This window comes from Neopsephotus bourkii, unplaced genomic scaffold (genome assembly GCF_033783945.1).
Source record: "Neopsephotus bourkii isolate Nb327-2 ecotype Australia unplaced genomic scaffold, CSIRO-AGI_Nbou_v1 NB_121, whole genome shotgun sequence".
NCBI lineage: Eukaryota > Metazoa > Chordata > Aves > Psittaciformes > Psittacidae > Neopsephotus > Neopsephotus bourkii.
Genome location: NW_026900638.1, coordinates 341254 through 366691, shown reverse-complemented (window position 1 = coordinate 366691; position 25438 = coordinate 341254). Strand labels below are relative to the sequence as shown.

General features: G+C 39.7%; 1 long non-coding RNA gene across 1 annotated transcript; it reads left to right on the top strand.

The window, feature by feature from the left end:
- The first annotated feature begins 4461 nt into the window (after positions 1–4461).
- On the top strand, positions 4462–11897 carry LOC133218763 (uncharacterized). The gene is made up of 4 exons (XR_009727260.1): positions 4462–4745; positions 6203–6254; positions 10964–11065; positions 11271–11897. It is a non-coding gene; the product is annotated as an uncharacterized LOC133218763 (long non-coding RNA).
- The last annotated feature ends 13541 nt before the right edge of the window (positions 11898–25438 follow it).

The window sequence follows — 25438 nt, the reverse complement described above, 5'->3', positions numbered from 1 at the left end:
AGCATTTAGCTGAGGTAGCTGGAACTTGTACCCCTTGAGCCACCCAGAGGTTTTGTTGAACTGGGTTTTCTGTCACAGTGTGAGGTATAATAGGCCATAGTTGAATACATTAGTGAAAAAGGAAGGCCAGAAATCTGCTTCCTTGTTAGCACTGTGTGTGTGGTGGTTTAACTTGGCAGGTAGCTAAGTACCACACAGCCATTCACGCACTCCCCCCTCAGTGCGATGGGGGACAGAGCAGGAGAATGGTAAAACTCATGGGTTGAGATAAAGACAGCTTAACTGGACAAAAAAAAAAAAGAAGGGAAAACAATAATAATGATAATATTAATAGTAGTAGCAACAATAGTAATGATAACAGAATTAGATCGTACAAAACAAGTGATACACAATACAATTACTCACCAGCAACGGACTGATGCCCAGTAGCAGCCCACAGCCAACTTTTCCCCCAGTTTATATGCTGAGTATGATTCTATGATATGGAATATCCCTTTGGCCAGTTGAGGTCAGCTGTTCCAGTTCTGTCCCCTCCTAGCTCCTTGTGCCTCCCCAGCCTACTCAATGGTGGGGTGGTGTGAGCTGAAAAGTCCTTGACTTAGAGTAAACATCGCTTAACAACAACTACAAAATCAATGTGTTATCCACATTATTCTCTTCCTAATTCCAAAACACAACACTCTACCAGCTCCTAGAAGAAAATTAACTGTATGCCAGCTGAAATCAGGACACACGGCTATGTAAGACTTCTGAAATCTCTTAAACACTCTAGATGGCTTTGTCACAAATTAGTGGGGAATATGTGCATGTGAAAGCCAAGAAGCATTTGGAAACTCTTAATCTGTTTGCTTTGTGATTAAAGGAGATGTAAAGAGAATTTAAAAGGAAAAATAGAAAAAAACAGGCAAATATTTGTTTCTATACTGCTGTAAACACTTATTGTAGCAAAATAACACTGATGCAGAGCAAGATGTATTGCAGGAAATTAGCACTTGGCCTGGCAGAACAGTATCCATATCTCTGAAAAGGCCATGGGGTTTCCTATCTGGTCCCACACTTCTCTGAAGTCAAAAGCCAGAACTTCAAATCTCATCCTCTTTTAGTCTTTTCATCCAACCTGGACACTAAACCCCATTCTCCAAGGCACTTGGTGAGTGCTCCAGTCCAAGCACAGAAAGCGTGCACAGCATCCTCCTCCATCACCAGCTATGGTAGAAAGCAAAACCTTTCTATTCCTGTGTGCTGCATGGAGCCTCATCCAGCTGGCTGTGCTCTGTGTATCCTTCCCATTCCAACTCCCTCGGGCAGCTGGACAGAGGTGTTCATAATTCACAGGGCTGGCAGGGTTTAGGGCTGCGGGAGGCGCCAGAGCTGAGCCATTACCAGGCTGAAAGCTGGATAAATGGTTAGCCTGCCAACTTGAAGCTGTGGTGGGCTGTGTTTGCATGCAGCATTTTCCCCCTACTACTGCAGTAGTAGCAACAGCTCTCAGGAGTACCCGTATTTTCATGAGAGAATGATTTTAAAAACCCCAGAATAAATCAACAACATTGATCTGGAAATGCATTGTGTTTTGCAATGGACCCACATCTTGACCTCTGCCTGCATCCTCCATGCACCATTTTTGCCATAATCATACTTCTGTGTCAGACATTTCTGATTGAAGGTTCTGTAGGTTATCTTTCCTCAAAAAGCTGAACATCCACATCTTCAACTGCTTCCAAAGTCTTCTTTCTAAATAATTATGTTAAAGATTGTTTCCCTGTGTGAAGCTAAGGGCAGGCTGTTACTACTCCCTACAGAGCTTGCTCTACCTTGACAGCTATCCTGTACTGGAGATTTTTAACACAAAGGATTCACCTTTTCAATCTTTTTGTGTTAGTACTTCTTCAGTAACAGTATAAGGGGGCAATAACTTTTTATGAACATTGAAGCAGAAGTGTTAACTTTGAAAGCCCAGTTTCCATCCTATCGCCTCAATTTAAGCCACACAACATCATCTTCACTTACATAACATGCCCAGCACCAAACAGAGCGGCAGGAAGTGTTACAGAGCTGGTGTGATGCTTTGCACAAGCCTGGCAAACCCTCACTATCAGCTGAACAACTGCAGGAGGTGTTATTTTCACACATCCAACTTGCAGTTTCTCCCCTCTATCCTTGCTGCACAGAAAGAGCAGTTATAAAGGTGTCTATCCCACAGCTGAAGCTTGTCGGGCTAAGCCTTGCAAAAGAAAAACATCATTACCACGTTATGCCTAACTTGCTTGTGAATCTCTGCTCATGCTGTTGAGACAGTCTCTCAAAATGCTTTCACTCTTTCAGGATCCAACATACTGTGTCCATGTTACCAGTTTTCCCATCGGCACTGCTGCTGTAAACACAACAAATTGAGCTAATTCTCTGTTCTGATGTTTTCCTGGATGTCTGCAGGTCTAGACCATGGAAACTAGATAACATACATCCTGCAAAAACCAGCTGGTTCCCTTGCTGGATTGCTTATGGGTGAGTATCCTGACAAATCCAAGGCTTAACATATCTGGTTTTAATGTTTCATGATCTTTTGGGATATGTAGGAATAGAGAAAAATGGCAACAAGAGAAGAAAGATTTTAGTTATAAAACTCACAAGTTACAAGACAAAGCATATTGAGGACGAAATACCATTTCTATGTGTTTAGAAGCTGGCCAAGTGTGTAACAGACTGCAGGACCAAGTTATTATTCTTTGCCACTTTATACAAGTTGGCAGGAATGTGAAATTGTAGGTGTCAGAGACACAGATAAGGAGCCACTGGAGCAAACTGAAAGCCTTAAAAAAGGGAACTACATCTTCTCTAGCAAAGCATGAGGTCACAGGTATCCAAAGAGAGAACACTTGCCAAAGTGTGGAGTCCAGCTCCCTTCAAAATTTGCCCCTCCAATTCAACACAACCCACACTATGATACATGGTCAGAATATACTAGTAGCCTTTTAAAGCTGTTTGTGAGTTAACACTGTTATTCATGTCTCCAGCTGTGCCACAGTGATTTCTTTGTATTGTTTTTTTATTGCACATATAGAGATACATAACACCTTCTGTATCCAGACTAATTTATATACGTTGAGCAATGGGATTTCTATCAGTTTCCTTATGAGGTTATCCTGCAGCCTAACAGATCTCACTGTGTTGGAACATCTTTCTTGATAGCTACTTCTATAAGTTCATCCCATCACTCTTGAAAATCTCCAAGATTTCAGACCTTTTTGTCATCATAATGACTGTTCCCAGGGTAAAATTTCACATTTTACTCCTTACCAAGACTGAAGAGCTTTATCTGTGCAACAGGGAATTTCACAGCTATTGAGTCACCATTTTTTAGCCTCTCTGGTGCTATTTGTAGGCCTCCTCCCTTATTCTCTGGTGTTTTTCTTTAAAGGTTTCTTTAATCTTTCTTAGCCTGGCAGAGATTTAGAACATGTTCACATATCTCTTAACCTTATTTATAAAATCAGACTTCAAATACCCACTGACATGAGGAAAAGTGGGGTGGGGAAACAGTTACAGAAATCTCCCTGACTGAGTGTTATAAGTTCTTTTTTATTCTGATTTGGCAATCGACTCTGAAAGGGTATCCTTAGCAGAATTTTACTTTGTGCAAATTGGTGACAAATGGTAGTCAATTATGAATGCCTGAAAAGCCTCTATTTATTGACTAACAGTCTCCAGAATTGCATGTTCTTCCTTCCTTAACAGCAAGACATGATTAATGGTTTTCAACTCTCCATTGGTTCATAGCAGCTAGATACAAGTTATCTAGTCTAAATCTGCAAATGAAATATTTATTAGAGAAAATAAGAAGAGGAACATTTCAGCTGTCCACTGAAGCCACTGTGTGGCTCAACTGCCTTCTCTGAGGACTAAGTTCAACCTACTTCTTTTAAAAAACCTGGGTTTTGTTTGGTTTTTATTTCTTCTTGTTCTCCTTTTTCCTTCCTGGATTATTGCGTAACAGGTCTGTTGAAAACAGTTTATTACCTTGCACCGTTCTTCTGTATCTTCATGCGCTGCTTGGAGCATGGACTTGAAATAGGATGCCAGATTTAGATGTCCACAATTTGCGAAACATGAAGACAAGATGAAAAGGATTTGGAAAAGAGCAGCAAGAGAAAATTCTGTTATAATGCATAACCAAAGAAAATCAGATGCATTTTTAAGTTATGTAGACAATCCAAGTTAAAGTAACAAGCTTATACTTTGAATATTGTTGACATCCATGTTCTGTAGTGGAAAGAGTGACAAAGTTAAACTTTGTATCTCAAGGTGAATTTGGAGAAATATATGTTTCTATTTAATAATTAACACCTGGAACACTCTTAATCATGATGAAGGGAGTTGCCTCCATTAGCTGATAAAGCAAGTTCGCTTTAAATTGGAGCCTTTTGGCCGTGTATGCATAGTTTTGAAGAGTATGGGAAATGGGTTGGTATTGCTAGCAAGATATTGCCGTCTTTTTTATCTCTGTCAACAAACATCATGAATAACTTTCTGAAAAGCTGACATCTCTCCAGTGTCCTTCAGCTACCTATAAGCAAGGTGGTCCTTGAAGCTTTGTTTCTGGGCACAACTTTTCTTGTGATGCTCAGTGTTAACCTACGACCTACACCTTACTCAATACAACTCATGCTGGAGAACATGTGGAACCCGAGTTCTATTCTACTGCCGATGATGGACAGTCTAACGATGGTATGGAATCAATGGAAAAGGTAAGTTTGCAGATATAAACAGCAGCTTCTAAAGGAAAAGTCTCTGTCAATAGGACAATGAGTATATGTTTTGAAGAAAAACGATCAAAGAGCAAAAAAATCACAAAATGAGGAAGGCTGTTACCTATGAATTTGGAATTGCTAAATCAATGTTCTTGCTGTTTTTCACTGAATAGGTTTTGAATGAGAGAGGAAGTGTCTGTCATCATATCTACAAGGATAAAAAAAAAGAAGTATCACAAAAGTGTCAAATAAAGGATGTGTTCAGGTTAAGGACCATTAAAGGTAGACGCTTTGAGGGAAGAGCAACATCATGACTGCAGTTGTTGGGAGGGCATTTCTGGGGCTGATTGATTGCTTCACTCAGTGGGGAGATAGCCAAACAACTTGTTTATCCCTTTACCTTCAGCCCTAACTGGTTGTGAAACATGGAACACTCTTAATCCTAATGACAGAGACCTGCTATACCATGCTACCAGGAAAGGACAGCTTCAGAAATCCCTCTTGCCAAAAAAGAGGGAAGCAGAAAAACAAAAGATTGATTATTTAAGTACCAAAATCAATAGCAGTAAAGATCACCAACTGGCTTCCCAACAGAGTAAAACAGATAGATGTTTGTGGAAAGAAAGCGTTTCAGTGCCATGCCATCAAGGTCTGCTTGAAAAAAAGCATCTTTGAATTCAGAATTCACAAGGCAGATGAGCAGTTTCAATAAGAGAAACCAGCCTGTGCTTGTGCTTGTTCCCTACTGAACAACCTATCCAGTTGCTGAAAATTAAGAAATCATCAGGGTTGTAATTGCAGACTCTTGTGCTACATTCAGGCTGCAATTCCTAGATGAAGAAATAACAACAGCAGCTGAGGCTCATTGGAAAGAGTCACTGCAACACTAGTAAAAGGGATTTCACAGGATTTGGGGCTGTCAGATTTGCCCTTACATAGGCATCAGGATGGGGTACTTCACCCTTATCTGAACATGTGCATGGGGTGCAAACATACATTTTTGGATTTCCTTTGTGCCCACTGTTTTGCTAAAACTAGAGGATTTATAAGGGAAGGAGGTGAAGATTAGCAATGGTAAGTTATTATAGTGTCAAGGTAGAAAACTGGAACATGGGAGGAATGGGAGGAATGGGAGAGATGAAGTGACAGAGCAGGATGCTAAACTGAAGACCAAAAAAAGAACATAACACAAATCTTGATGTTCTTTTCTTATTCTTAATTGTTTCTTATCAATTTATTTTTAATTCAATATGACATAACTCTGGCAAAGCTTTTGGATATCAGTTCTTTTTAGACAATGCAAAACATATATGTCCCCTATGGCTTTCCTGTTGCTAAACAAAGTATTTTCTGACTCCTGTTAGGAAGTAAACATTCTGCTGCTTTTATACAAGGCCACAGCAGTGGCTATTATTAGTTCCTTGCTGTTAATTGCAGGATGCCTTCTTTCTCAGTAGGTATTGACCACATGAGAAGCAATGGGAAATGTTTGCCTCTGTATAAATAGTAAGTCATCATGCATTATCTGAGCTGCTGGTTTTGCAAACTATTAAATCCACATTATGTCAAAACAGAGGAGACGAAGTTGTAATCGCACTGATGCGTGGCACACAATTAAAAACTTCTGTAAATTTGCATTTTTGAATAAAACTGAGATTCAAATGGATATTTAACAGACGCTAATGAGGTTTTAAGGACACAGCTAAGGTGTTTTCATACAACATAAATCAATGAAGCATGCCTGCTGAACAAATGTGAGCATGGATAGCATGGTTCTTAATGAAAAAGTCCGAAAAATACTGACAGTTTGAGCACTTTCATCATCAGCCTTCATGTGCTTTTGAAAGGGCTGTATTTTGGCAGCAGGATTCAGGGTTGAATCACCTTGAGGGACAGTAAATATTGCTCTGCTTGGATAAATTAAGAAAACGTGCACAGGTTTCTCATCACTCTTCCCATGCCTGATTCTCCCCAGCATGTAATCCTTCCCCATCCCTCGCTGTTTGCCAGATCAATTTGGGTTGAGATTGTGAGTGAAGGAGGGTATTAGAGCACAGATGCTCTGAATGTGCAGGAAAATGTTGGTAGCTTTTTCCTTTCTCTTAGCTCCTTCTAATTTGCTGACCCTCCAGTGATTTTCCTTGCAATATTTCATGCAGACAGGTTTGGCTTTATTATAGCCTCTGGCATCTAAGCATGCAGATGTTTGGAAGTATCAAGTATGTATATTAAGTTTTAGCCTTAGGCAAATTTGATGAATGGTTGAGTTGGGCAAGAACAGGTATCTTAATGAACACAGTAATGTAAAATATTCAGAAACTATGAACTATTAGAAGGTACTGGGACATCCAAGATATTTGCTTTTCCAACCCATGCCTATAAATGAGGTACCTACAATTTTTCCAGGAAAAAAAAAGAAGGGCTAAACGGACCTTTGCCAGCCTGAAATGTGTTTCAAGGAGATTGGCAAAGCAAAGAAACTGAGCCAGAAATGGCAATTGCATGAAAAATAGCAAACCCCAGCTATTTATGAAAGGTAGCTATTGTAGCTGGCTTGCAATTTAACACAGCATTCACTCCTTAGCAGCTCCTGCCCAGGCATATGTTGATAAATTGGAGGCAAATCTAAGAAGAAAAATGATTAATAGGAAGAAAGGCCTTACTTCTGAGAGAAGATCAGAATAATTAGGTAGAGCTGGCTGAAGGGGAGCTCAGAAAAGGGGCACAGACCTACCTATGTATGGAAGCTAAATACCAAATCAATGCTGAAAACAAGACTGCTTAAATAGGATCACAACAAAATTGGGAGAATGGGGAAAACAGTTCAGTCACTGGAAAATGCATGTTGAGAGTGGAAATGAAGATTCTCACTAATTTTGGTTCAATCCGATCTATAGCAGACCTCCTGCTCCAAACCATATTATTTGAATCTTTTCAGTTCATTGTGTTTAAATGCCATGTTTTGACTTTGTGCTGTAAGATTGCGTATAGTTACATTCCACTGCTGGCAACAGTCAGAAAAAGAAAATGAACCAAATCACTTTGGTTTAAATTAAAGATCTATTTTGTTTGCCCTGAAAAATCGGGGGGAGGAGGGAGTGGCTTTTTATGGTAAGAAAAACCCAAATGTTTTTCTTTTTCATTCAACCTTGAATAATTCCCCTCCCCCCCAGTTTGGCAACAAAACAACAACAAGAAATAATCAATTATTCACAGAGCTCTACTCCTGGGGGCACAATTAAGAATAATTAGGAGAAATTAAGCAAGAGAGAATGCAGGCTTCAACAGTAGGACTAGCTTTTCCCTTGGTGATAAATACAGGCTTGATCCTGCAAGATGCTGAGTGCTGCTTGTGAGATGCTGGGTCGCATTGCATCCCTTGGGAGATGCCAGCACCATTGGGGCACTATTGTCTTGAGAGCGCAGTTCAAAACAGCACTAGTCATAACTGCTTGGAAATACTCTTTGAGCCTGGAGACATCCCGGATGGCGACGACAACCCCAGCACCTCTCACTTTCTGTCTCTATCTTGCACCACTCTGTAGGATAGCAGCTGCTATTTATAGGGCTGTAATATCTTTTTTTGCAGGATCTTTGCTGTAGCAAGTCAGGCAGAATTTCTGGAGTTCCCTACTGAGTGTTAGAGAAGATCTATATTTGAGAAGCATAAGGCTAGGAGGGGTGCAGAGGGACTGTAGGTCAAACTGTAATTGAACCATACACTCTGACCATCACATATCATGTTCACCTGCATTTTGCTTTTGTTATAAGCAGATGTATTACTGTCTGTATCAATGGATTTATATTTGCTTCCCAAATCTGTGATTTCCTCATAAACAAAACATGTCAGTTATGTGGCAGGGTGTATTGATGTTCTGTAGTGATGTATTTTTAGTCAGAAAGTTGTGCAATATAAAAGCAAACACTTTAGGCAATTCTGCTACACTTATCAGTACATTTTCCAACCAAAATGGTTGTCTCCTTAAAGAGGAAATCTGGTTTGTTTGACAAGGCCCCTTTTCCAGAGACAGTTTTGATTGGCATTAATTATATTTACAGTCTTCACTAAATGAATTTCATATAAGATTTCTATTATTTTGCTTCGGAGTGATAGATGTCAGCTCTCCAGCTTTTGCACCTCACACAGTATTATCTCACATAGCAGTTCCATCTTTTTGGAATTTCAGTGGAATGAAAAGATGTATGAATATTCACAACAATACATAAACTATCTCCTCTGCCAACTCTGCCAGAGTCATCTCAAAGGTGTCTGAATTGGCTGATCATCAGAAAGCGGTGGTTTTGGTAGGTTTGGCTATTTATTCCTTGATTTACTAAAATACTTACAAACAACGCTGTTATCACCAAAAATATTTAATAGCCTCTTGTCATTTTTCAGGAAGGAAGTGCTTAGGGAGCATTCACTGATATTATAAATGATATCGATATAATTCATAATTGCTGCCCATGGCGCTAGCAAAGACATACTACTGATAATAATTCTTTTGCTTTTAATATGCTTTTTCTGTAACACCCCTTTTAGTGTTTTTTTCCCTCATGTCAACAACTTCTCTTATCAATTATTTTAATGTCGCATCTCCTTGGAGATAACAATTGCCATTTATTTTCATTTCTTATGGTTCTAGGTTTTGGTCATTTTTATTTTGGATTGAGTTTTATCAACTTCTACTTTTTTATTATTGAGAGAAGAGTCTTCTTTTTGGTAACCAGTTTCTTCTTATTTGATCTTGGTTGGGTTTTTTTTGCCTTTGAATCTATTTACTAAAAGACAATCCTATTTTTCTATCCTTATTTTTATTCCCACCTTCTTTGGCTCATAATTTGCCTCAGCATTGAAATTGCCCTTTTGAAGCCCTAAATGAAAATATTACTTCTTCGGGCTGTTCTCCATTTATCCTGTATATAAGAAGGCCATGACCACTGGTGCCTTAGCAACCATCATTATCTAGTCCAATGATCAAATCATTTTTTAGCCATCAAACCCAGATCCCAAATAGAGTTAGCTTGCATTCTGTATGCTACCTTCTCATTGAAAATTAAGTCTGGTCTGGTGGATGCAGCCTGAAGGATATTAAACTAAGAACAAAGGTGAAGGCACTGAGGAAACTCAATATATAGCTAAATCGGTGCTTCACAAAGAAAAATGTGGAAAAAAAGAGAGTTCTGAAGCTGTTGGAGAGGGTGCTGAGGATGGAGGCCAAGCAACCCAGCAGAAATACAGCAAAAAGAAATCAAGTCATCTTCTGAACTGGCCCAAGCATCAGTTCAAGAAGGTACAGGAAAATACCTTAGCATGTGAGGCATGAGTAATAAAGATGGTCCTGGAAAGATGGCATCTAGAAACCTTTATCTTTGAGCAAGCTTTTGGGAGGTGAATGTGTATTTACTTGGTCTTCCTCTAAAGTACTTCCAAAAAGCAAATGTTTAAGAGTCCATTTTAAGACAAAATCCATCTGTTTCTCCAACAGTTTTAAGAAACAGTTTATTTTGTCTAAAATTAACTTGTCTGACACATTGTCATGCTTGGTTACCACAGCAACACTGACAACAGCTATGCCACATGATATTCATTCTATATGAGTTTAACCACCTTACTTTTTATTTATGTACACAGACATATACATGCATATAACTTGGTTCTGCATCAAGCTCTCACCCAGGTGGATGTACTCTGCTTAGCTGACAAACTTTAATTCCCAAAACAGTATTTCTATCCTGGGATTTACTTTTTGATCTTGAGAAAGCCAGCAGTTTATTAGTTCTCTATAAGCAAAATATGTAGAGCTCTTTCCTGCTGAACCTCCAGTTTCATTCAATCATGCACACCTCAATCCTGACACCTCCAGAGTACTTTGAGCAAGAGCAATAGGGCTGAGGATGTGGAAAAGCATTTGTACATAACCAAAACCGTGTAAGCAGCACAGGTTGAAAATAAGGTCATTTTTTTACCACCGTTTTTCCCAACACATTCACCTGTTTTCCCACCGGAATATTTCAAATTGGAGGCAGTACTAATGGGGTCCTAACATTACTGATATATAATGGGAGCTCAGAGGCTTCCTCATGGTAATATCACTATTATAACAGTGCAGTGATACTGTGGCTTTCAACAGCCTGCCTCAGAAGTATGTGCAAGACCTTTTCTTGTCCTCTGCTGCTCCTGTAATCTCACCATCTGCCATCCACATCCACAGGAAAGAAAACACAGCCTGGTCACTTTATAGGGCTGGAGATTTCAATGCAGGCAAAGCAGGGGAAAAAAAATGATCTACTATCATTTGTAAAGCCTTGTAAAGGTAAGCTTCAAATTTCATTTAATATGACAGAGATTAAAAGGGTACGTTTGGCTTTGGTCTTTCAAAGCTGTCAGTCCGTTGGGCAGCCTTAGAAAGCCTCAATCTGAGAGAACCTGAAGCTAGAAGCTAGATGGAAAAATCAATAGGGTAGTATGTTGTCACTATCAGTCTTGATAATTATTTGCAGGATCTCTTCCTTGCCCAGGAAAAGTGCAAAGCAAAGGAAAGGAGGGACGTGGGCAATCTGCCCACTGCAGAAGTGAGGAGAACTCGGAAAGCTCTTCAGATCCCACATGCCATCCATCATGGCTTGGAAAGCTTTTCAGTTAAGTGCAAGGCAAAGTGGCTGTGAATTTAATTCCTTGTGCACAGGTTAGTGATGTTAAATAAATGCTTTCTTTGCTTGCATAGTCTAATACAAGTTCCTTCTTAGGTCATATATTTAGTTTGAATCAATTGTATCAAGGACCATAACCTTAATAGATGTTAATGAAATGGAAAAATAAAAAAGGTGCTAATTTGCTGCAGTTACTGATCAAAACTCTATAAAATAAAATTACTGAGCATCCACACCAATGGCTTATCCTCCTTTCCAGTCCTTTGTGCTCTACCAGTGAAGACCAAGAGGAAAGTCAGCATTGGGTACCAACTGGTGCATCATCAAAATGTGGAACAGATGTGATTGAATAAATCATGCATTTATAGTGAACAAACACAAGAGGGTGCAATAAGCATGTCCAGAGACTTTAGCTGTCATGGAAACAACTTCAGCTCAGAAACTGCAACTCTTAATGCATATCCTTTGATTTGTGTCTGTTATTTAGAGGCCATCTGCGTCAGAGACACTGCTGAGTTATTCATCAGCATTCCACGTAGAATAAGAGGCACTGAATCTGGATTCACAAAGCACATGCAGAGTAGCCTTATTCTGCAAAGAAAGGATGATGCTCTGTCTGCGGATGAGAGACAGCAAACCAAACAACATGCTAATGAATAAAAAAGGAAAGAATCACCGACAAGTTATTACAGAAGGGATAGATCACATCTAAAAACTTGCTGTCTTCCTGATTGTGAGGGCTACCTGATTCCATCACAGACTAGTTAGTAAGGTTGCTCCTTAGGATGCTCGCCTACTACAAAATGAGAGCATGGGTTCTCTTTGTCATTGAAGATGACAAAAGCCATGGGTTTTGCTCCATGATGTTCAGTTAGCCACCTACTAAAACCAGACTGGACTGAAAGTTCCTATGTCCCAGGTCACTCAGCTATCCAGTATTACAGCCAAATCTCCCAAGTGCCTGTCCTTTCATCTAGAATCCAGACAGAACTTGCTTTTTATTAACATCAGCCTCAGTTTGTCCCAGCTGCATTGAGAGCCTTAGAGCCAGATTTTGAAACGCTGTCTGATTTCCCTTGAAATCATGGGGCCCTTAATATCATCCTTTGAAATCCCAGTCTTGGTCACAAGACTTTTCCTGTGATGCAAATGGTGGGTCCCATGTGTCGGCGAGATAGTTCTTGTATGTCCCAAAGGATTTCATGTTGCCGCTGGAGACAGAAACAACACTGAGTCATCCCAAATTGTATGGAACTTTTATATAACAGACAAGCCTGAGGTCCAGTGCTGTGATTGAAGTCTGTAGCCAGTGCTGATTTCTGATTTAATCCATTTGATGAAAGGGTGGATCTCAGCTGGCATAAGTGAAGACAATCCCACCACTGCTAGCAGAACTCACTATGCAGCCAAGGATCCAGCCCACTGGCCTTCATTGCATACAAGATAAGATGAACACCTAAAAAACACAGCTGTAATTTTCTACTTGAGAACTTTCTCCAGCTGGGCACCTGGCTCAGTAGTTTTCTACCCTTGACTTAAGTAGTACAAGAGCTGCAAATTGATTTTTATCAGGATTTAATTAAATTTGTGCTGTGACCTGCAATGCGGTGTAATGTACACAAGTAAAATCTGATTGCAGCAAGGCTGAGCATGGCCATAAGGCATTGTTATTTGGACCTTCTTGCAATCAATAGGGCTCAGCACAAGCCTTTCTAGTTTATCCAGCATGGTCCTGGACAGATGCAGATTAATTTTCTATCTGCAGCCTGTCCATTTCATAGCATATGAGGCAGATTAAATAACATATCCAGAAACCCAGATCGTCTATATCAGCCTCAGGCTGGGACTTCCTGAGGGAAGTTCTTCAGCAGCAGGATAAATAGCAACACTGCCATTCTCCGTGGCTGCATCTACTTCCCACATGTAAAACTCGGTGAGAAATCAATGGACTATTGGCAAATCAACTGATGTGAACCCTTTGGAACTGAGACTCGGATTTTGCTCACTGTATGCAACAGTAATTTTTCTAATTGCCACCACTGTAGCATTAAGAAGGTACTTTAAACGCCCAAGTAGACTGGGGTTTTCTTTAATTGAACTGCATATTATAGCTGCACACAGACGTGATAGGCATTCAGTACAATTCACCTTTATGTGAACGTACCAATAAGTCTGAGTTCATATTCTCAATTCACTGAATTTGTGTTCTTGTGCCTTTTTTCCACTTGCTTTTCAGAACTCAGTCTACTGCACTAATGTCTGAGCTTTCTTTTGGAGGAAGCTTCATTTCCAGAGGGGAAAAGAAGTTTCTAATCACTGCGCTCTCCCTGGAGTGCAGAGGACAATTCCAATCACCTGAGCCACTGAAGACATTTGGCAACTTGAAAAGCAGGACTGGTGCCCTCAGGCTGATGCAATATTCTGTGGGAAGCTAAGTAGAAAGCCAAGAGCAGGCTCAGTTCCTGAAATGTGTCAAGCACTGATGCTTTAGGTCTAGATATACTGTATTGTCACTGTTACACTGTGAAAGCATGAGTACACAGGACTCGGTTACCCCTGGCTGACCAAAGGTTATATATGAAAGTTTTATCAAGGGGAGATGTTACTACAAACTTTGGTGCCATAAAGGACACCAGGAGCTCTCCTGAGTATTTTCTGGTGCTAAAGCACAGTGGCTGGTACAAGGCTGTGGGTACAGATACTGATGGGAAATATATTTCAGCACATTTGTTATTGTTATCATTTGGTTTATAAAGAGCTTTCAGTTTTATAAAATTCAACCAAAAAATCATATTTCAGATTCTGGCTAACCATTTTATCCGGCTATTTTATCTGGCTAACCACTCATGAGGTCATTGGAGGTGGGTACACACCTACCCATGGGGAGATGTTCCTCTCATCCCAAAGCAGTCAACATGGTTCACCCTTAGAGATGCCTGTTCCTTTCTGTAAGCTCTAAAGAGGACCTATATTATCTTACTATACAATGTATTTTATATTACTAGTATCAACCAAAGAAAGAAAAATAAGAATTACAACCACTACAGATGCGCATTAATACAACTCTTGATCAAATTCACAAATCAATGATTCATTAAAACTCATAAATATCTCAGAAAAAAATAGTATACACTTTGTCTCCAGTGTATTATGTTTGTTTTCACTCTACTGCTTGAAAATTGTTTGGTGTTGCCAAAGTATTCAAAGGGAAAAAAATAATATTAGAAAATTGATTTTCCAGCAGAGCTTTTACTCTTAGTCCCTGATAACCAAAGAGAATATGAATTGAAGGAAGCTTATAACCTGGTGTCTTGGGTTCAACAGTAGTAGCAATTTTTCTCCTTCTTTGTAGCTGGTGCAGTGATGTGGTTTTGACTTTCAGCCTGGGAACAGCGTTGATAACACTGATGTTTTCAGTTGTGGCTTCCTAATGTTTAGTCTGACCAAGGACTTTGTGAGTCTTATGCTCTGCCAGGGAGGAGGGGAAGCCGGCAAGAAGCAGAGACAGGACACCTGACCCAAACTGACCAAAGAAGTATTCCATACCACAGCACGTCATGCCCAGGAGATAGAACTGGGGGCAGTTACCCGGAAGGGCGAGTTCACTGCTCAGTCGGGCTGGGTATCGATTGGCGGGTGGTGAGCAGTTGTATTCTCTTCCCTTGTTATTTCCCTTATCGTTATTATCATTGGTGGTAGCAGCAGTGGCTTGTGTTATACCGTAGTTACTGGACTGCTCTTATCTCAACCCATGGGAGTTACATTATTTAGTTTCTCCTCCCCATCCCTTGTGGAGAGGGGGGGGAGGAAGGTGGGGGGGGGAGTGAGAGAGGGCTGTGTGGTTGAATTGAGAGGCTGGGCTTAAACCACGACACCTGATGTCGTGGTTTAACCCATCCAGACAGCTTGTCCACTCACCCCCCCCCCCCCCCCTTCTTGCCCTCCCCCTACTCCTGGAGGGATGGAGAGGAGAATCAGAAAGTATGCAACTCCCACGGGTTGAGATAAGAACAGTTTAGTAACTAAGGTATAACACAAATCACTGCTGCTACCACCAATAATAATAATGATAAAGGAAATAACAAGGGAAGAGAATACAACACCCCATCACCAGGCTACCGATAACTTGCCCCCCCAGCCCGATCAAGCATGGACTGATACCTCCTCCAAACCTGCAGTACCCTTAGCCCTTCTGGGTAACTCCAAGTTACATCCTGGGCATGACGTGCTGTGGTATGGAATACCTCTTTGGTCAGTTTGGGTCAGGTGTCCTGTCTCTGCTTCCTCCCGGCTCCCCTCCTCTCTCGCAGAGCATGAGGCTCACAAAGTCCTTGGCCAAATCAAAACATCATTTTTATCAGCTTTGTTTCCAGCCCGAAAGTCAAAACGCAGCACTGCACCAGCTACCAAGAAAGAAAAAAATGACTGCTACTGCTAAACCCAGGACACCTGGAAACTGGGAAGCTGGTTTATACAGTACTTAAAGCCAACATTATTTCATTTTAATGCTAAACTACCTGCTTCAATGTGGACTTCATTGACCAGTTTGGGCTCTTCATTACGGACTGTAGTGATAGAACACAGGGTAATGGGTTCAGGCTTAAACAGGGGAAGTTCAGGTTTGAGGTAAGGAAGAAGTTCTTTACTGTGAGTGTGGTGAGGCACTGGAATGGGTTGCCCAAGGAAGCTGTGAATTCTCCATCCCTGACAGTTTTCAAGGCTAGGTTGGCTGGAATCTTGTGTGACATGGTCTAGTGTGTGGTGTCCCTGCCCATGGCAAGGGGGTTAGAAGTAGATGATCTTAAGGTCCTTTCCAACCCTAAATATTCCATGATTCTATGAATTTCAGGCCTTTCAGTTTGAAAGCATTATCTGAAATCTAGAAAACCCTGTCCCAAGAATGGTTAATCAAACACAAAAAAATTCCACTGAATAATTCACAAGCCTTTTATGTACTGAATAAAGAAAAACAATTTGTGCAGATCTAAGTTGAAATAATTTTAAAACATCTTTCCTAAGAAGTCAACAAAAAACCCTCAATATTTACCCACAAGCATTTCATTTAATAGATTTTGTGATCAAAGGAAACCACAGTATCATTCTGTACATAGAGGTATCCAGAAATTTAAGTTATGCTGAAATAAAAAATCATGATCCTGTTGTTTGGGCACTTTTCATCTGTTTTCAGCCTGCCCTAAAACTTGCCTGACATTTAGTGGCTTTGTGCTTTAGTATCTGTAGCTATGAAATCAAACTCATATTGTTTCTGAGTTACCCGTTTGAAAATTCATTAATCAATTGTTTTAAAATGGTTTGGGGATCTCCACACAGAACAGCAAGTTATTATCACTGTCATTGTGGAGTAATCAAACCACATACTGCACTTGCCTGTTTATACCAAACACAACTGTATCTTTCTTGAATTAAGAAGAATGTTTAATGTGTTATCTTGATGTAAATAGTTTTACTTGAGTGGCTGAGCAGAAATTCCTGCATTGCTTGGTTTGACTGGGTCAATACACAAAGAGTCATACAGAGCTTATGACTGTACACACAAACCAGAAACAAAATGTGACTTCCAAAAGACATCTCCTTGTTAATCTGTATCCCACCGGTACCCACTTGTGGTTTGCAGAAATTATTACTGTACTCTATAGAGTACAAAGGACATTTCCCACTTGTTGAGAGTTACTGATGTTACTGGGGTGTGCTGGAGAAAAGCACCCAGGCATTTTGTCAGCTTTTTTTTGTGACAATTTTGGATCTTTAATCTGCTCAGAGACTCTGCATGTGTCGCCTATGGGACTGATCTAATACCTTTCACTCCCTCAATTATCAAGGTCAGGTATGCAATTTCACTTTCAGGTGATGTCTTCTTTCTATATTGTGCACACTTTGAGCTGGAGCATCTCTTTACTTTAGCAGGTGTGCTTGTATTAATGCTGCTCTTCATACTAACTGTGTACTTTGGGTGATGGATAGCCATTACAAGCTGCTGTTTATCATTTATTTATTAAACAAGTGCTGAGCAGTATTGACCATAACAGTTTTAAAATGCATTAATATTCCTTATGGCATTAATCTACTGGGAAAGTAGTTTAGACAGAGGGAGAGTGGGAAAATTACATCTTTATCCCTGCTGGTGATGACCCTGTTGATGTTCCCAGCATCCCATTGGATTTCTTTGCTGCGGATGTACACTGTTCACTCACACTGAGCTTTAGTCCCCCAGACTGCTTTCCACAGCGCTGTTCTTAGACAGGCAGATCTCAGCCTGTGCTGCACTTCTGGATTGTGTTTTCCCATGTGCAAGAAAAGAGAAGGTAAATGGAAAGGTAAACTTAGGGAATTTCTCTGCTGGGATACAGCTTTTTTCCAACCTCTTAGCTTGAGAACAGTGAGCAGAGAAATTCCTAAGGCAGTCTTCCTACATCAACTTTTGTTGCAGAAGCAAACAAGTTTATTATACTACACTCAGTGTAAAAAGCTCTCCAAGACAAACCAGGTAAATTAGCTCAAGCTAAAACAACCTCACTGCTAAGGGCATGATTTCATTATCCTCATATCTCTGTACTGGTTATTGCACAGTACAGATACACACAGATGTACTCTATGGTAATGGTTTAAATTCAATCCAGCATTCCAAACCTAGCACTGTGACCTGATTTCAAGATTTTTTTTCCAACACATATGTTGTTTTCAACATTATAGAAGGTTAACATAGAAAGGATTTTTCTGAAAACATGGCTTCTGAGCCAGGCATTTGAAAGAAGTGGACTGGCACTGAGAATTCAGATCAATGAGCAGCTCTCTAGAGAAAAATGGATAGGAAAAAAAAAAATTGTCTCTGTTCAGCTGCAGATCAAGTGGGTAAGGTATTGATTGTTTGCTCTCAGCACAGTATGACCTAGGAATGAATTGTATTAGGTTACAGAACACATTGGCTCGGATCTGTCTTTGGATGGCACGCATTTTTCAGCAGGCTGTGGAATAAGAGTGAGAAAGAAGGTAATGACTACTAAAAGAGATAAATTAAAATGTCATCAGTGGAAACACATCTGGTGACAAATGTCACTTCTTCAGAGTGTCACTCATCCACCTGAGAAACATCCCCCTCCAGAACTAATCCTGCAATTACATGAATGTTTGCTTAACTAAACACAAAATGCCTTTTTGCTGAATCGAATGGAGCAGAGGATTCCTGGCTTTATACATTCAGTAAAGAGAAAGTGAAGCGACTTGGCCAAGCGCAATAATCTTTAGAAGGATGCATTCAGTAAACAATAGGCTTTTGCAGTGTTTACCATCACCCTCAGAGGTGCATGCTCTAACGGGGCTGAGGCTTCAGGCTGCATCATTAAGATAAAACGAACTCAACGGTGGTTTCTTACATCCACCGTCTGCCTTAATTCTTAAATACTAAGGGGAGCAGATAAACTGCTAAGAAGCTGTTGCCTCTTTGAAGCTTTTCTAATGCCAGGAGGCCCCAAAAGACTGCAAGAGAAAAGATCTGCAGGTAGGTAAAAAAGAAATAGATAATTCAGCTCATGAGGAGGGAAAGCAGAGAGAAGGAGCTCACAGGTGATGGCAAAAATAAACCACTCATTTTCTGCATGACAATGGCAATTGTATTTTTAAATACTCTCAAAAATAGAGGTACTTTTTTTGGGGGGGGGGGGGGGATGGTCAACCTTAATGAAATAATCTTTCCTGCTTATTTTCTCTTTCCTACAAAACCAATTCTGGTATGATATTGAAACACTGATCCTCTTCCTCCCCAAGGTTTGTGGTGTGTGATTTTCATTTTCTATTTAATAACATAGACAAAAAATCTACCCAAAATTGATAAAACACCCCTTAAAATGTTATCAGCCATAAACCAGGTACAGGAGCCTGTTGCATATAACAGGAGAAAAAATAAAGGTGTTCTGTTCCTTTTGGTCAATGGAAACCTCATGGGAAGATGTAGCAGCCTGCGGATGAAATACATGGACAGTCATCCTCAAAAAAGGAGCCAAATCTTTTCCCCTGGGTAGGGCTCCCTAGCTAGAGTTTTAACATCACATACCTTAGCTTCTTTCTAGGAGCAGACTTTTTGCTTCACTGTGTTCAGGTTCAAGCAGAAAGGTTTCACTGTGTATGTCTTTTATCTGCTCTTTAAGGCATCTGCTGAGTAGATCACATACCAAGCTAAGGCAAAGGCTGTTTCCTGTGTCTAACAAAATACCATTTAAGGACTCTTCACCTTGAACATGGTACATTTGCTCACTGTAAGTGGTCATGCTGATGCTTGCTGTATACTTTTCCTGGGCTTTTGTCTTACTTGAGGTTGTTCTACCACTATCTCTGATCACGGGCAAAGGGATGAACTGTAACTTAAGAGGGCTCTTCCATCAAAACTGTTTGTGATCCATCACTGCTTTTTAACAGAGTTGATCTTTAACCCTCAGCCCATCAAATAACTGTTACAGCCAGCCAGGGGTAATAATTTCTAAGCAAACAAGATTACGATATAAAATGGAATATTGATATTTTTAAGGTGCTCGCTCTGTGTTAGCATATCAGAAGTACTCATAATTGGATCTGCAAATGGATTGTAGAATTTCTACAGAGTTGGATGAAAAGATCGGGAAGATCCTCATGAAGACTTTGACACAAGGACAGTCTATAGAAAGTTCTGGTTAACTGGAAACTGGAATTTTTAATACATATGCTCCTAATTCCAATTCTTTCAGTGAAAAATACTGAGAAGGGAAGAAGGGAGTCCCCTTTCATTAGCAGTTCCTGCAACAACTACCTCTATAAATGCAGTGGCATGCTACATTACTCAAAATAAGCACTTATAGAAAATCAGCTACTCTACAAAGAACACCTTGATCTAGCATATATCAGAAATGTTACAGTTAAGTCCTATCCATCATGTGAAGTTCTAATATAGTTATTATAACAGTACTCTCCACTTTTTTTCTCTCCCTAGCTGCAAGCTATAACCAGTGTAAAGATTTATAGACTTATTTTTTCAATGATATGGAGGAAAAGTTCACAATTGTGAGTTATGAACCTGAAATCCCCTGTACACTAATAAGAAAACCAGGCTGGTTGGATTTTCAGCATGTGAGAAACCGTAAGGAGCCATCTTTCTTTTCTACACTTACTTATTACTGTCTGAGCATATTTGAGACAATGTCTGAAATAGTCTTGCTTGGAGGGTGTCAAAGACTTTGTGAAAATAACCAAAAATGTGTTTCAGTTGTGAATTTGTTAAGAAGTACCCAGCATTTATTCACTGTGAAGTACAGATTATATTGTTTCACTTCCTTCCAAAGCTAAGGTAACTTAAATCCAGAAATCTACAACACATTGATTTCTTCCTCACTATGCTCCACAAAAGTGCTTTTAATTTCTCTTTTTTTTTTTTTTTTTACACCAATAAATGGAAAATGTGATGCTTCTGAAAAGTTTGACTCAAAGAGGTTGGTAGAAAAGACAGCTAAAATACCACTTGTCTATAAGTAGGCCTGCTGGGAAAAAAAGAGTGCTTTCAGATAGTGCATACAAATGGAAGCCTCACCGTTGGTGTGAATGCTTCCCAGAATTGCTCTTGCAGTGGCTAAAGACTATTATGTAAGTTGAAGGAGTGATAATTTGGGGTAAGAACATTAAATTCTGCTGATCAAAAAAACCGACATGTCCATCATAGATGATGTCCATCATGTCATCCAGTCAGAGGACTGGAGCACCTCCCATATGAAGATAGGCTGAGAAAGTTGGGGCTGTTCAGCCTGGAGAAGAGAAGGCTGCATGGAGACCTTATAGCAGCCTTCCACTATCTGAAGGGGGCCTATAGGGATGCTGGGGAAGGACTCTTCATTAGGGACTGTAGTGACAGGATAAGAGGCAATGGCTTAAAACTCAAACAGGGGAAGTTTAGATTGGATATAAGGAAGAAGTTCTTATTGTAAGGGTGATGGGGCACTGGAATGAGCTGCCCAGGGAGGTTGTGAATGCTCCATTCCTGGCGGTGTTCAAGACCAGGTTGGACAGAGCCTTGGGTGAGATTGGTTTAGTGTGAGATGTCCCTGCCCATGGCAGGGGGGATGGAACTGGATGATCTTAAGGTCCTTTCCAACCCTAACTGTTCTATGTTTCTATGTATATCCTGGGCATAGAAACTTACCCTTCCTTCAGTCAAAAGCTGTTCTGGAGTTTTAAACTCAGTTTAATATATAGATTCAGCCACAAGAGCCTGCTTTTGATTTCCAGTGAATTTGACTCTAGTGGTCCTCAAATTTTAGTCAAAAAAAACAAGACTTGCCATATTAAAATGGGCTGGATTACCGTGTCTTTATGACACAAAGTCCATACTGCAGCTGAGCTTTTACAGGCTGTTTTCTTTTTTCATTCCCTACCTGCAAAACTCTGTCACATGAGCTTGACCTGAAGCTTAATTGCCAGTGGTAGACACAACCATGCACATTGCTTTTTTGTCGCAGTTCAGTTTAAAGTACTCGGCTATTAAATTCCTGTGGAAATCTGAGATATGCCTCATAAAATGTCATAAAATATTCAAGTGCCACTTACTATCTAATTATCGAAGATGACAGTCTCTTCCCAGAGGGGTTATGCAAGGAAAAGAAAAACACAGAGCCAGAAAAGGTTCTTTAACAGACAAAAAACATTTCATTTAAATGTGACTGTTGGTATTCATATAGCAGTTTCCTAACTTTTCTTAAACTAAACTACTAGTGATCGTATAGTTTTTTGAAGTCATCTTGGTAATTGTGAAGCTCTATTTCCCAAAATATCAATCATTTTGTTAATGCAGATTTATTTTTAATTTATATGATACTTGTTAATATTTTCCTTGTTAAATTCTTGAGACTTGGTAACTTATTCCAGCTCTCCATATAAATCATATTTTAAATCCCTGTTCTTTAGCATAAAATTATTCTTATTTTAAGCAGACTGGTTCCACCTTTTTTGTCTTGGCCACATCAGAAAGGTGAAACACTGCTTGATATAGAAATCAGTTCATTATCTTAACCTGCTTCATTCTCATTGCTAAAGCCCTCGAATTTCTCAGCCTTTTGTTAACCAAACGGATCTCAAGGAAGCTTGCAGCAATTTTAAGTAGCTAGCTGGGACACCTGAGTAAAACATATGGAGGAAGTAATGAGGTCTGGGAGTTGTACACATTTATAACATTTAACTTCACCCTGAAGACTGAAGTTTTATGGAATCATCTGAGTCCTATCTTGAGAATTAGGCCAATACAATCTTCCAGCACGTCCTTCAGATCAACCTTCACACAAATCCCCCTTTTTCATTTCTCCAGCTGAAGCTCAATGTGAGTGAGATACAGCCTTACAGAGCAGAAAAGCATTTTGGAACTCTGGGAGCCTGTGTTGAGCTGGTTCATCTGTGATTTCTCAGTGACAAACTGTTTCCAGAAGTTTAGGCACTTCTCTGCCCAGCTCTGTGCGAGCACCATATGCTACCAATTTACTGCAATTGTCTCCACTCTTAAAGACTGGTACAGATAGTTGTTTTGATCCAAATGGTGATGATTAAGATCCTGAAGTCAATTATTCTTTTTTTTTTTCCATTGATTTTCATGGACCTTGGATCAAGTCTTGATGGCTCCTGAGCGAAGTGAGGAACATAATATAAAGCAGCCTTGTGCAAAGATATTGGGGTAGGAGGAGGAAAAGGAAGAAAAAGGAAAAGAGAAAAATAACCTCTTATTTAGTAGGGTTAAAAGATGAACTTTTGAAGCATTTCTGACTTCTCTGAGATTTAGTCAGAATCCTTTAATGTATGTGCCTGAATATCCTGCAGCTGAAAAATACTATTTCTTGACCCCTTCAAGACTTCTGCTGAGTTCTTATCATGTTTGATGAATACTTCTTCAAAATGTCCTCAATAACATGCCTAGCAGCATTTGGAAATAATTGGGCTCCATGTTACTTCTTACTTTTTCCTGGAAGTCAGCCTAATTTTCTCCCTTATTCCACTTCTCATTGGCATTCATATTTTGCTCTCCTAAATCACAATGGAAACTCTCCTTTTAATACCACTAGTGAACAAAATGCTCCTATCAGTAAGAAACTATAGTCTATGAGTCATTGCAGTAATAATCTGAGAGGCATCTCAAATAGTATTCTGCTCATCTTCAGTTATACCTTGTTTATTGCCCAACTTCATATTGTGAGTTTTGTTTTTCATGTTACTTCCCATCAGGAAAAGTTTGAGAAGCAAGGTCTGACGAAAAATGCTCAATGCAAATATCTTTAGCATGGTGGGCATATTGGCATTCCCAAGACTGTTCTCACTGAAAATCCAGGCAAAACTAGATAAAATTGTAACTGATGGGGAACCATAAAAGAATGTAGAAAATAATTTCTGTAGGGACCTTCCACCCTAGTAGCTTGTTCCCTGCATAACTGTTCTCTATCGGTAGCACCAGTATCCAGCCATGTTTTCCATGGCACTGGAGTATCCAAAGCCAATTGATGAATGCTCCCCAATATAGAGTCATAGAATCAGCTAGGTTGGAAAAGACAAGATCATCAAATCCAACATTTACCCCACCACTAACCCATGTCACTGAAGACTCAAGGCCTCATCTACATGGGACACTTCCAGGGACAGTGATTCCATCACTTCTGTGGGAAGCCTGTTCCAATGCCTGATCTGATGTGAAGCTCTTTGCTTATATCTAGAACCAGCCCTGTGAAAGAATAACTCATACCTTAACATTTATCTCTTAACAACAAAAATCTTCATGGAGTTGAATAGAATTCGAGCTGACAATATTCCTCCTTGCATGGCAATGGAGTACTGTTGTAAATTATCAGTCCCAAAAGTGGAGGATACAAGCCCTACAAACCAGTCTTTAATCTTGTTTTTCCACAAGCTGCTTCAGCAGTGTTTTTGCAACTATTGCAAGGGATTGTTTTCTCTTATCATTTTCAGCAGAAATGACAGGCTGGTCTTTTTCCACTTCCTTAATATCATTCTCTTCCATGGCAGTATGTACTGTGAAAAACGGAACTTTCATTAGTCTGATCTGGGAGGATGTATGTTTTCTCACATTTTATCCAACAGATGTGGGTCTGGTTTTATCTAAATCCTTTCATAATGTCCTGTATCCTTTGTTACAAAGAGCCCTGGATTCATGTTTCTATTTCCAGCTATAACAGTTCTCCATCCCTAGTTCATCCTGCATGACTGCAACTAACACTGACAGGGGGATCTCATTTTGCAAGGAGGAAATTGCACATGGCTTCAAAATAAGCTTCACATCCCTATTCTCGTTTTTCCACTTTACATATATCATGAATAGCTGTTTGTGGAGTTTCTGTACTGAAGTTGGACCTACAATGTGTTGGTGAATTAGGCTGTTAACGATGCTGACAATGAATTCACTCTTATTAGAATGATGTGAGTCCTTTATTCTAAAAATCAAATACTTATTTTTCATTTTGAACTACATTAAAAATGTTTAAAGCACAGCAAAAGGTCATATTGAATTGGAAAATTGACACAGTGTCTCTTTAAAATTAATTTTGATATTTATATTATATTTTGATTATTCTATTGGGGTTGCTTTATTTTAAACAGTGGCAAAACCCAAATGTATTACCTTTTCATTGAAAATCAGATTCTGTGGTGAAGCTTCAGGCAGTGTTTCTGCACAGCTAAGACTGTATTCTAAATTAAAATCAGTTGTCTTTATGATGTCCTATTTTACCTTTTTAAGGACCTTGTTATATTGGCTTCTGAGAACTTGTAAAGGATAGCGTATCATCCTTATCCTGGGACATCCTTGTTTAAACAGGAGGAATTATTCTCCAGTCTTTTACTATCACAGAGCTGAAATGGAGAAATAAAGGTACTGCTCCATAAAAGTCTTAGATGCTGTAAGTTTGATGCTGCTGCACATAAATGTCAGAAGTATGGTCTGCAAAATGGATCCCAGAAGTGAAGAGTGTTAGATACGTACAGTTCCCAAAGCAGATGAGGAAAGATAAATC